The 12,206-nt window shown below is 38.6% G+C and overlaps 1 protein-coding gene across 1 annotated transcript in view; it reads left to right on the top strand.

Moving 5' to 3' along the window:
- The window catches only part of ARHGAP21 (Rho GTPase activating protein 21), a gene marked incomplete at its 3' end in the record, with an annotated part of 118,442 nt that overhangs the window by 87,749 nt on the left and 18,487 nt on the right, over positions 1-12,206 (top strand). The window lies entirely within an intron of this gene.

The following is a 12,206-nucleotide window of genomic DNA, read 5'->3' as shown; positions in this document are numbered from 1 at the left end:
GACTATTCCAGTGTACATCAAATGCTTTTCTCTGCTAACGGTGGTGGAGAGCACCATGCCAAGTAGCTGACTGCTGTTCCTGTAAACCCTGAGATTGAGGGGCATGGGGGCTCTTTTCTCATCTACAGTGATATTAGGTTGGTAAAACTAAATTTAAATATTCTTCAGTGGAGGAAAAAAATGTTCTGTTTTGTTTGGAGTCCTGGAGGATTAGTGTTTTTTTAAAAAAAAGTCTATGGTGATTTAATATTTTTCTAGAATTTTCCTTAAGCCCCTGGAGAAACCTACATTATATAACTGCGTCTGGTTATCACTCCACATAGTGCTCTGATGTTATGTATATGGCCAACTAGCATTTGCAGCACCTTTCAAAATATTTTTACTTTTGTGGTATAAAATCTATTCAGAAACCAGTAAAGAGAATATGGATGCAAGTCCATATAAGGGTGGTTTGTGGAAAAATGGTTTGTCAGCTGAATAGGTAAGCGGAAAGCTTTGAGACAGATATGGGATAGAGGGATGCTGTTTCAGGTGAAAGGATAGCAAAAAAAAAAAAATTTAATTTGCAAGTAAATATGCTAATGTGGATACGAATTAAAGGGTTTGTGGAAGCAGAATGTGAGAAGGCACAAAGATTCGCCTGTGGGCTGTGACATAAACAGGGTCAGAATTACAGGGAGCTTATAGGAAGGGAGCTGAGCACTTTTGAGATAATTTGGAAGAAAAGAACTCATGGAAGGATTGTAAGTAGTAGAGGGGGGAAAAAAAAAACCACTTAAAAATCCAGTTTTGGATACATGAGGAATTGGAGTCAGCTGCTGAAGAGAGAGTTTCAATGGCAGAACATTTCTGTTCTACTCAGGTAGTCAATGTCTGTGTTGTCTTTGCCCTGCTGTTGTTGAGTTGGATTTTCTTTTGTTGTGGCTAGCTTAATCCTTCGGAGTCTAGATGTCTGTGTACCACACAGGTTGATTTATACCTGGTTGTGTGTTCTTGAATTTCATATCAAAAGTATTTAGAAAATACTGAATTTTGATTCTCAAACTCACATATATGAAAAACACCTCTTTTTAATACTATTCTTTTTTTTTACAGATTAGGTTAAGGGAGTTACAGGTACATTGTCTTAGCACAATTGTCTTCTATTTTGGATCTGCTGCAGTGATTTTTCCTGTAGAATTTTCTATAATATCTGCTACTAATTTAAAATAAATAACCAAAAATAGTGAAGAAGCTTTGTGTGCGTAGAAGAATGGAAATCATACAAAAGATACAATAATTCTGTTCTTTGACAGAATTTTGTTAAGATATAGCAAAAATGCTTTCTTAGTTAGCAGATGTTTTTAATATTGTGTTTTCCTTTTTGAATGGGAGTTGTATAGATTTTTTTTAATTATTTGTGCATCAGTATCCAGTGTCATTTTTGATTCGTCTTTAGACCTTGTTGATCTTTCTTTAACTGTCAGTGCAAGTTTGTAAGGCATGTTACCAGTCTTTGTGCAGGGTTTTTTAATACTATGCCTAAAATCAATGTTGAGCACTTAATTTACGTTACGTACGGTATTTGTACTCACTTAGGAGTGCTCACTGGGTTCTAATCCTGTACAATATAAATTTCTGTAAAAGTCAGATCAGGATTGTCAAAATCAAGCCCAACCTTTTCTACAGTCTCCTATCTTGATTTTGACAGATTTGCCATGAACTGTTACTGATGTGGCTTGATTCCAGATTTTAGAGAAATATTATGATTAAAGTTCAAAGAAGCCTTAAACATGGCAACTGGACTGCATTCTGGTGGCAGCTGAGCTGTTCAGAAGAAACAAAAGTTGTAACTCTCCATTGCAGCCTCTTAGTGTAACACCACATGGGATTGTGTGAATTCTTATGAACTCCTTAGCCTCTTAGACTGAAAGCTCCTGAATACTCCAGAAATATTAAAAAGTGGTGCTGCTAGAGCATGGGCGCAGTCTGAGACAACACTGTACTTGTGGCTGTCTTCCTAGCAAGAAATTCTTGTCCTAGTACAGGCACTGAGGAAAATTTCCACCACAGCGCCAGCACCTTGAAGATGGAATAACCCTCTCTGAATAGGAAAAGCATCAAATGCCATTAAGAGTGGGCATCTTCCAAAGTTAGGAGTTAATATGCATGATTCTAACTTTGCTTTTTCCGCTATCATTGTGCCCAATGACATCATCACTTGTTAAAAGCCTTAATCAGGCAGATAAAAGCCTAGATAAAAGCCATCTACTTTGAAACTCAGTTAAAGGCTCTTTAACTCTTCTGAAGGAAAATCACATGTATTTTTCTGGTTTGTGTTTTGTTTTGGGTTCTTTTTTTTTCTTTTCCTTTGTCTGATAATGGAGAAGGGTGTTATTTTGAATAAAGACATACCTTGGTGTTGGCAACCTCTCTGCTTCCCTTATGTTTACATCAACATAATTGTTTTTTGGAGTATTAGCTTTAACAGATATGGTTCATTTCATAAATGCACTTACTGAAGTTACTTGTACAGTAGATATTTCTAGTAGTGTAAAAATGTAAATTTGGGGAGAATAAATATCTTCCAAGGTTACATATTATTGCCATTTTTAAATACATTTATGGTGTGTTTATTTCTGTTACCACTTTGTGCCTGTTAAAAGCAGTAGATATGGTCAGACTATAATTTTGGTAGAAATTAGCCAGGAACAGCTGGCTTCTGCAGCAGTATTTTGTGACTAACCTGCTCTTAAGAATAGCACAATATCAGGATGATTTTAGAGTAACTCTTTGTAAGTAGCACAATGCCTTGGACCACAAACAGAAATCCAAGCAGAGTTTCCATTGAGCTTATGGAAGATTCTTGCAGGGATTGTGGTGGGTTGCTGAACTGCCTTTTGATACTGGTCCTTTCATAAAATGCTGTTCTGAAGCAGGGGGATGAAATTTTGGTTTGCATTTGGCCAGCAGATATCTTCATCAATGACATAGACAGTGGGATCAAGTGCACCCTCAGGAAGTTTGCAAGATGACACCAAGCTGAGTGGTGCAGTTGACATGCTTCAGGGTCAGGATGTTGCCCAGAGGGACCTGGACAAGCTCAAGGAATGGGCCTGTGTGAACCTCACGAGGTTCAAGAAGGCCAAGTGCAGGGTCCTGCACCTGGGTCAGGGTAACCCCCTGTATCAATACAGGCTGGGGGATGAAGGGATTGAGAGCAGCCCTGCCAAGAAGCACTTGGGAGTACAGGTGGATGAAAAGCTGGACGTGAGCCAGCAATGTGCTCCCGCAGCCCAGAAGGCCAACCCTGTCCTGGGCTGCATCCAAAGCAGTGTGGCCAGCAGGTTGAGGGAGGAGATTCTGCCCCTCTACTCTGCTCTCTTGAGGTCCCATGTGGAGTCCTGTGTCCAGCTCTGGAGCCCTCAGCACAGGAAAGACATGGACCTGTTGGAGCGGGTCCAGAGAAGGACCACAAAAATGATCAGAGGGATGGAACACGTCTCCTGTGAGGACAGGCTGAGAGAGTTGGGGTTGTTCAGCCTGGAGAAGAGAAGGCTCCAGGGAGACCTTATTGCAGCCTTCCAGTACTTAAAGGGGCCTTATAAGAAAGATGAGGACAAACTTTCTAGCAGGGCCTGTAGCGACAGGACAGGGGGTAGTGGTTTTAAACTAAAAGAGAGTAGATTCAGACTAGATCTAAGGAAGAATTTTTTCACCGTGTGGTGAAACATTGGCACAGGTTGCCCAGAGAGGTGGTAGATGCCCCATCCCTGGTAACATTCCAGGTCAGGTTGGACAGGGCTCTGAGCAACCTGATCTAGTGGAAGATGTCCCTGGTCATTGCAGGGGGGTTGGACTAGATGACCTTTAAAGGTCCCTTCCAACCCAAACTATTCTATGATACTATGATTTGCTAATAGAAATGAGATCTGTTCAGAGCAAAGCTAGGATAGGTAGATGTAATGTCTTTTATGGGAGAAATTGATTTATTTGAAAACATTAGGCAAGGTATTGTGTGCTCAAACTCTCCTTCGGGTAAGGAGATGTTCTTGAGGAAGCTGCGGGTTTTACAGAAAAACATAACCCTGGTACTGCAGGCTTCAGTACTTTCCATATGCAGGGTATTGTGGTTACCTTGGTAAGCTGCTGTTTATATTTCAGGTCCAAAGAAAGGCTCTGTTCTTGAAATTCTCTTCATAGTTTCAAAATAGAGCGGTTAGTCTAATGAAAGGTTATTTCGTTTAAGAGATGGTCGCACCTGTTGTCTAGACTAGTAAAAATACCATTATCTCTGTCAGTGACAATTAGCAATTGTGGTGTTTAATGTACGTTTTTTCAGATTTGTAATTTGTACACAATTTCTCTGTTAGAGAACAGCAAATGATAAATTTTGGATGTGTTAACCTTCATTGGGACGGAAATTAGAATGCTAGCTAACACTTCTGTAACTGCTGAGAAAAGGCTAATTCAGAATATAGTTATTTTAATACATTTGTTAGACGTAGATGTCTAGTGTGGATGTCTGAGACTTGCAGCTAGCTTGAAACTAATTTTTTCCTCCTTACACCATTTATTGTAGAGTAGAAAGCAATTAAAAAAAAAAAAAGATAATCCAGCTCCCAGCTTGAGTTGAATGAACTACCCATATGTAGGAAAAGAAGAAACTCCTTCAGTACTAAACCTGATTGCAGTATGTCTTGCTGCCAGTGCAGTGAAGTGCTTCGGCCATTACTACTGGGTGAATGTTTTTTCTAACTTCGCAGTGGGTTGTCACAAAAAAAAAAAATTTTAAATAGATATATTTTAAAATAGTTAGCCTAAGTAAATATAATCTTGAAGTTTAAATTTTTTTTCAAATCAAACAAGTTTATAGTCATCCTATTACAGAACTTTTCTTTTAGATATGCAGTAGCATCAGAGAAGTACAGAGACTTTTCCTCAGAGGTGTGATCCCATTTTTGAAAATACCTAGTACATCTGTACCCTAGAAAAATTTTAGGTCACTTCATTCCACTATTAATTTGTGAATAACTGAAAGAAAATTAGCCAGATAAAAATATTTGACCAGACTTTGATAACACCAATGTGTTGTGAAAATTAGATAAGTGTCTTCTCTCTGGCTGAAATTGATACCTAAGGAAAGGTGTATGACAAGGATATATGATACTTAATGTTGGTACTTTCTATTCTCCAATCATTTGCACTTTACAGCATTCCTGAGCCAAATGTGATTTTAAGTGCTCCACAAATTTCTCTGTTCTCTTTTGTACTACAGTAAAATTTTGCTATCCAATAGTCTGTATTGTTTTAAATAAAGATTTGCCAGGAGTTTCACAACTTTAACTACATGGTATTTATTCCCCTTTTTTTTCCCGTGTGCTTTTTTAAATACCTGTCTCCTGCTGGCTGAATTTCTGATACAAATGCTGTAAGAGTGACCAGCAGACTGCTACTCTTGATTCACCCTAGCCCTCTTTTGCCTCTACCCTTAGTGCAGGCAAACACCCATAGTGATTGCTGTGCTAGTAATCAGGCAGACCCTGATTTTCACCTTAAGAGCTGATCTTTGTGCTAGTTTTCAAAAACAAAAACATTTTTTTTATGCCTTCCAATATGTATTTTTCTACAAACTTCGTTCGTAATAGAAGTATTTGGGTACTTGTTGATTAACAGATAGGATAAATTTAGCTGGCTTCTAGTGAATTCTGCTCAACCTTATTTTTAATTCTTTTTTTTTTAGCAAATACTTCTTTTTTCAAAGTAAATTAACTAAGGAATTAGGAGCTGAAACATTCTAAAACACCAGCATTAAACTTTCCAGGCATCTTTATTGTACACGTGATGGCATTCTTCTTTAATGCTGACAGTAGAGGTGGATAGGATTTACCTTATCAGTATCTACCTTTAAATTATAAGTCATGTACATAACTCCAAGCACTTTTTTTTTTTTTTTTTTAAAGTGTAAGGAGTTTACTGGCTTTTTTTTAGTGAAATACATGCCATACCTTTCCTCTCCTCCCCCTAACATCTTTACGCCTCTCTCTGCAGGCTTCTTAGGCTCTGGTACAGAAGATGACAATGGGAATACATGCGTACTGAACGCAGTTATATTCTTGAAACTAGAAAACAGATTGATATGCTTGCACAACACAGTATGGAAAGGGTTATGATGGTAGAAATAGAGAAAGGTTAGGGGAAACAACCAGACGTATTCTCACATGCAATAAAGAAATAATTGAAAGAGTGTACTCATCCTGTTGTCTCCTTGTGAGAAGAGATAAGCATCAGGCAGAGAGAAATTCATAAACCTCAAACTTCTGCAGCAGAGATCGTGGCTTGTCAACCCAAAATGTGCGGATATCTTAAGGGCAAATGGTGGCTGAATACACATGGTTGATATGGCATGTTTTAAGGAAACTTTAGCAAAAACTGTTAACAGTAAAGATGAATACGAAAATCTTAAGCCATTGTGATAATTTTTTTTGCTATGAGTTACTGCCTAGCTATTCCAAACAATGAAATATAAACATGAATATAACTGCAATAGAAATTAGAGCTGACAGATGTTCGGTTTTGAGGGACTATTGCTTCCATTATTTTAGTGATAGCATTGGCACAGCTTTTAACGTGCCATCAGTGTTTCTAAGATAAGCATCAGTCTTCTGTTTTTTTTCAGGGTGGCCTGCCAAATTGTTACTGCTCCAGGCTGAAAATTTCAGTGTTTCTTATCCAAAGAACAATTTTTAAATCATTGTGGTATTCTGAAGTATAGCATCCAAAACACAAAATCAAAAATTAGCGTTTTAAATACCATTTCAGTGCTTCTGTAACTAAAAAATCTTTTTTAATTAAAACTTAAAATTTGAAGTCAATAATTCATAACATCTAGAAGAGTTTTAATTGAGTAGAAGTATCAGGTTTGTTTCGTAATGGGTAGTACTTTCAAAGCATAAATAATCTTTAACGTATCATAACTTCAAATTAATTATTATAGGTAATAAAGGAATGCTGTCAGTGTTCTTGGTCAAAAAAAGTATATTGAGAATTGTACTTTTTTATGTGAGTAATAGTATGAACAGGAACCTTTGGAATTGCTTTGTATTACTTTGTATGGAAAGATAGTTACACATTTGTTTAACACTGAAATAAGACAGAGACTGTCATGGATAAGGTTTTCAGAATAGTCTCACATGAAGAATAACCTTGGGAAGCCTTTTTCTGTTTGTGTGAAACTCAGTATAATAAACATATTATTTACATGAGTGCATTAGCAGAGCACTGGATTTGATGATTCAGGAGGCTTGTTCCAGTCCTGTGTTTCTGTGGCTTACAGAAATGAATGTGCTCAGCATGCAGACATGTTGCCATTATATTCTTTTGGCTACATGAGGATAATTACGTAAAGTAGATACAGGAAGAAATTCTTTGTAAAGACAATCAATGCTGGAAGTACTTAAAAAATAACAACAAAAAAGACCTTTTTAAAGGCTATTTTTTGAAAAGTGAGGTAGCGAGTCATGATGAATCCAGGCAATAGTGTATCTTCTTCCCAAATCATGTGATTTAGGCTTGGAAGTCTTTAATTACTGGAGCTTTTACCCTTGGAGACTGAAGTATAAGATGCAGCAGCTTGTACTTCAAGATCTGTAACAAAAACTCACTGCTGCGGGACATTTATTAGTCCTTCATGCTATCTTGTGTGTTAGCACGGTTAGTTCCATATAGTTTATTTTTGCTTGAACAATTAATTTTTGTTTTATTGGTTATTTCTGGCCTTCTCACTATGCAGGTAAAAGTGTGTATGTGGTCTCTTTGATTGTCTTCCTGACAGGCTTTTAGGAAAAATGGTCTATATTAGTATGTCTGTGTTTACCTTAAATTCAGCTGCTTTTGAGGTTTCTTGGAGGTGAGGAGCCTCTGAGAGAGACTTTTTTTTAGCTTCCTTGCCTGTGTGTGTTTGAAGATCCTCTTCCTACCTCCAGTATCCTGTCCGCCCTCTCGCCTTTCTTCCTGCATTCTTCTCACTGGTGTCCCTTCCTTGCGGCCTCTGTCCCCCTGCTCTGCGCTGCCTTGCTCCACTTGTGCCCTGTGCCTCAGCAGCCTTTGCATGAGCCCTCGTGTCCTGCGTGCCGTCAAGGTGAAGGAAGGGAGACCTGGGCCACGTGGCTGTGCCATAAGGGAAGTGCTGCCTGTAGCAAGCTGGAGCAAACCTAAGCTGAGAGGCATAGGGGAAGTATTAGACATAGGACCAGATTTTAATGCTTTCATGTACTGTATTTAAGAAGAATACTTTGGAGGAAGGTAGTCTTGTGTGTTGTGATGGTGAAGAGCCGGTCGTGGTATCCGTAGTGCTTGGATAGGTCAAGGGTGCAGCGTGCAGAACAGTTGTTGACAAAGGGCTGGAAATAAGGAAGAGCCCCTAAAGTCAGTGTTGCTGCAGGGTCTGTTGAGGTCACTGGCATGTCCTGTCTCTCCTTCAGTAAGAAAAAGATATTTTTATTCTAGTTTTGTGACGCCATTTCTGCTGTAAGCAAACAAACTTGCTGTGTAAGATGCATTCTTAAATTACACTCCAAAAGCCATAGCCTGTTGTTTTGAGAGAATTACAGAAGAAATAGAGAGGTAATGGTTAAAATACTTGCTGTAATGGTTGTGAGGTAGATGCCATCCCAGTATATGGAAACTTTCACAACTGTGCCTGTGTTTAATGAAGATAAGGTTTCTAATGACACTTCTAGCCCTTTGCTTTGGAGACAGAAAGCAGTATGAGTTACCTCTCTGTAGCCATCTGCAGAAGACTGAGCTTTTTCCAAAGAGCAATCAGTGTTACAATTCCACAAGATCGATGTGTAACTGAAATAGCATTAAGTGCTACAGGAGCATCTTTAAACACATACCTAATCTGAGAATTGGATATCGATTTCAGAAAGCCAATGATATTAAAGTACTGTCATCCTCTTCAATGTGTGCAGCTTGGGAAATTGTGTGTTGAGTGATTTTTCTGTCTGGGGGTGCATGCTGTCTCAACATTCCTCAATTGAAAAGCAATTTAAAGCTGTTTTAAGTGTGTGTTACTGCACAGCTATTACATTTTTATGATTTGAATCTTTAAATCATGTAATGAATAGTCCTTGATAAAATACATACTTGTTGAATTAAGGTTTGTAGCCACATATTTGCATTGTCTGTTTAAACTGAAATGCCTGATTAGTGTTTTAAACGGTAATTTGGGCTGCAATACACTTACTAGATAATACAATTCCTTCTTCCAATCTTTTGAGGTGTTGAGATACTGCTTGCAAGAGTGCCATGTCTGAAGGGGAACAAATATGAAAGATGACTTTAGCCTTGGGAAGCTAGTTTTTTTCCAGTCACTTTCTGTTACCAGTAAAGAAAGATATGGTAATCTGAATCCCCAGGGGTTGGGTTGGTGGGAGAAATCACCTTTCTCTGTTAATGATAGCCCAAGCATCCCTGATGGTTAGCCTCTCTGGACTAAAGTTATTCTGTGAATTTGCTCTCCATGTTTATATGTTATGATTCAGTTAACTAAAACATTTCCTTAAAAACAAACAAACAATCCCACCCAGCCCAATGAAATGGAACTGAAGGTTCTGAGAGAGTCGGCTGATGTCATTGCAGAGATACTATCATCTTTAAAGGATCATGAGGTTTGGAGAAGGTCCCCATTAACTGGAAAAAAGCAAATTGTGCACCCATCTTTAAAAAGGATGAGAAGGACAGTCCAGGGAAGGTAGTCAGTCGGTGTTATCTCAGTCCTTAGGAAAATTATGGGGTTGGTAGTCTTGGAACTTATTTCTGGGCACGTGAAGGAGAAGGTGATGGGAGATAGCTAGCGTGGATTTACCAAGGGTAAATGGTGCTTGGCCAATGTGATTGCCTTTTATAATGAGATGACTGGACCTGTGAATCAGAGGAGAACACAAGGGGGTCACCAACCTTGACTTTAGCAAGGCTTTTGACTTCTTCTGTGACACCGTCCTTGTGCCATAGTCTAGGTGGGTGTAGGATATGTAGGAAAACTGGATCATCAGGTATAAAGGGTAGTGGCTAATGGTTCATATTCTATCTGGAGGCTGGCTAGCCTAGTGGCATTCTTCAGGGTCTATCTTGTTTAATATCTTTATCAGTGACCTAGAGAGGAGATGGAATACGCTCATCAAGTTTGCAGACAACACCGAACTAGGGGGTGCATTCAATACGCATGAAGGCATGTTCAGAAGGACTTAGCCTAGAGGGATGGTCTGATAGGAACCTCTTGAAATTCAAGGACAAATACTAAGTCCTGCTTCTGGAATAGGCTAACCTCCTGCAGTGGTATTGGCACCTTGATGGTTATGAAGACTAATGCTGCATCAATAAGAGCACGGACAGGATATTGAGGGAAGAGATCATTCCCTTCTGTTTGGCACTAATTGGACAAAAGCCCTGAGCCAACATTGTCTGAATTCAGTGCTAACCCTGCCTGGAGGGGGAGGTTGGGCTAGGGGACCTTTCGAGGTTCACTCCTGCTTGAATAATTCTGCGATTCATTTAAATTATATTTAAGGTTCTCAAAATCTGCCCCCTTTTGTGTTCAAATGTTCAGGTTGTTATTTTCAAGCCTTCATGTGCAATCCTGAAGGACCATTGCAGGAGATTCAGGTATAAACAAAACCGTTAAATATTATATTAATAATGATAAAATTGTATGTAGCAGCATAGTAGAGTATGATACAGATGTGTATCATATTTTCAGTGATTTTTTTCCTTTGAATCTTTGGAAAATTGGTTAATACTTGTTCCTTAGTTCCTCATCCACAAAGCTGGCATAGTATGTCCTCTTTGTCATGCTTTCTCACCCATGTAATCCTCAGTTTTAGAATCTCTAGTTCTGCCTCTGAGCTGATTGAGTGTAAATTTGTGTCTTTGCAGAGTCAGAAAGTTAATAGTTTTCCAGATCACTTACACTGCGGAGAGATGCTCCCTCTCTTTGTAGGTCCTTGATAGTCAGCTGCACTGCAACACAAATGTACTTTGATACATGAATCTCTCTCCGCTTTAGCTAGCAAATCAGTTAATACAAGTTAACTGTAGTTGGAGTTGTGTTGCCTCTTTATTACCAGCTTTCAGTGTCTTACCCCCATAAATGATTTTGCATTGAAAGGCTCTTCCTGAAAGCACTAGTTGCAACTGTTGACCAGTTGCATGCTCATGTTCAGAGGTGACAAGTGGCATCTTCATCTTTGCCAAAGATGCTCTGTCACCGTGATGGCTCATTTTCCAACAGCCAGGTGCTTCATAGACGATAATGCAGAACAAATTGTATTTGTATCCTTTTCTCAAATGAAAAGTAAACCTTTAAGTAGTCCTGGAGTCTTTGACCTTTGTATTACAAATGTTTAAAGGGACACAGGTAATTCGTGAGATGACAAACTAGAAGAGAATTACTTCCTTTTGTGGCTTCTCCACCGGCTTTTTTGTTCTGTATGCTTCACTGCATTTCAGACACAGACATTTTCATTGATTGGTGAGCTGAACACATGCTATGAGAGGAGTTTTGGGATGCAAATACACTGATTAATCAAGGAAACTGAAAAAAGAGCCAAATAATTGCAAGCACTAAAGAGAAAAGCCAAAATACAAGGCTTATATATAGTTGTTTGAATTTTGTTTCTTATTGGACAGCAGCAGTGGAGTTTGCCAATGCATTAAATTAGTAGGTGGTAACTGATGGTGTACGTCATGGTTTGCTCTATAATCACATTATGTAGAAGCTTGCCATTAGCTGACCTTCAACCTCTTCAGGGACTGAACAGTTATTTCCCTCTTGTACCAATGTCATTTACAGTTTCTTTAAAACTTGCCTGTTTCTAAAACCACTTTAATTTTGATTCATCTGGGGATTAGATCAACTGTGAAGTAATAATAATTTGAATAATTATTGTTGCTTTCAAGGACTTAGAAACTGTTTTTTCTCAGCCGGATTCTTGGATTGAAGTGTTGGGGGAAATTGTATAGTATTGCCTAACACTTTTTTTACAGCTTGCACAGATTTATTTCAAGCGCTAGCATTTTTGTAACTTTTGGGAGTAGAGACTGTGACATTTTGAGATAAGTCTGTAACATAAATAACTTAAAGCTGAGCACTTCCAGTTTGCATGCTATAAACTAATGAATTGTACAGTGAGTTATATTCCTTAGTCAACATTAGTGTGCTTCTG

Source organism: Phaethon aethereus (genome assembly GCF_964289735.1).
Source record: "Phaethon aethereus genome assembly, chromosome: 2".
Lineage (NCBI taxonomy): Eukaryota > Metazoa > Chordata > Aves > Phaethontiformes > Phaethontidae > Phaethon > Phaethon aethereus.
This window is presented reverse-complemented; position numbering and strand designations above follow the sequence as displayed.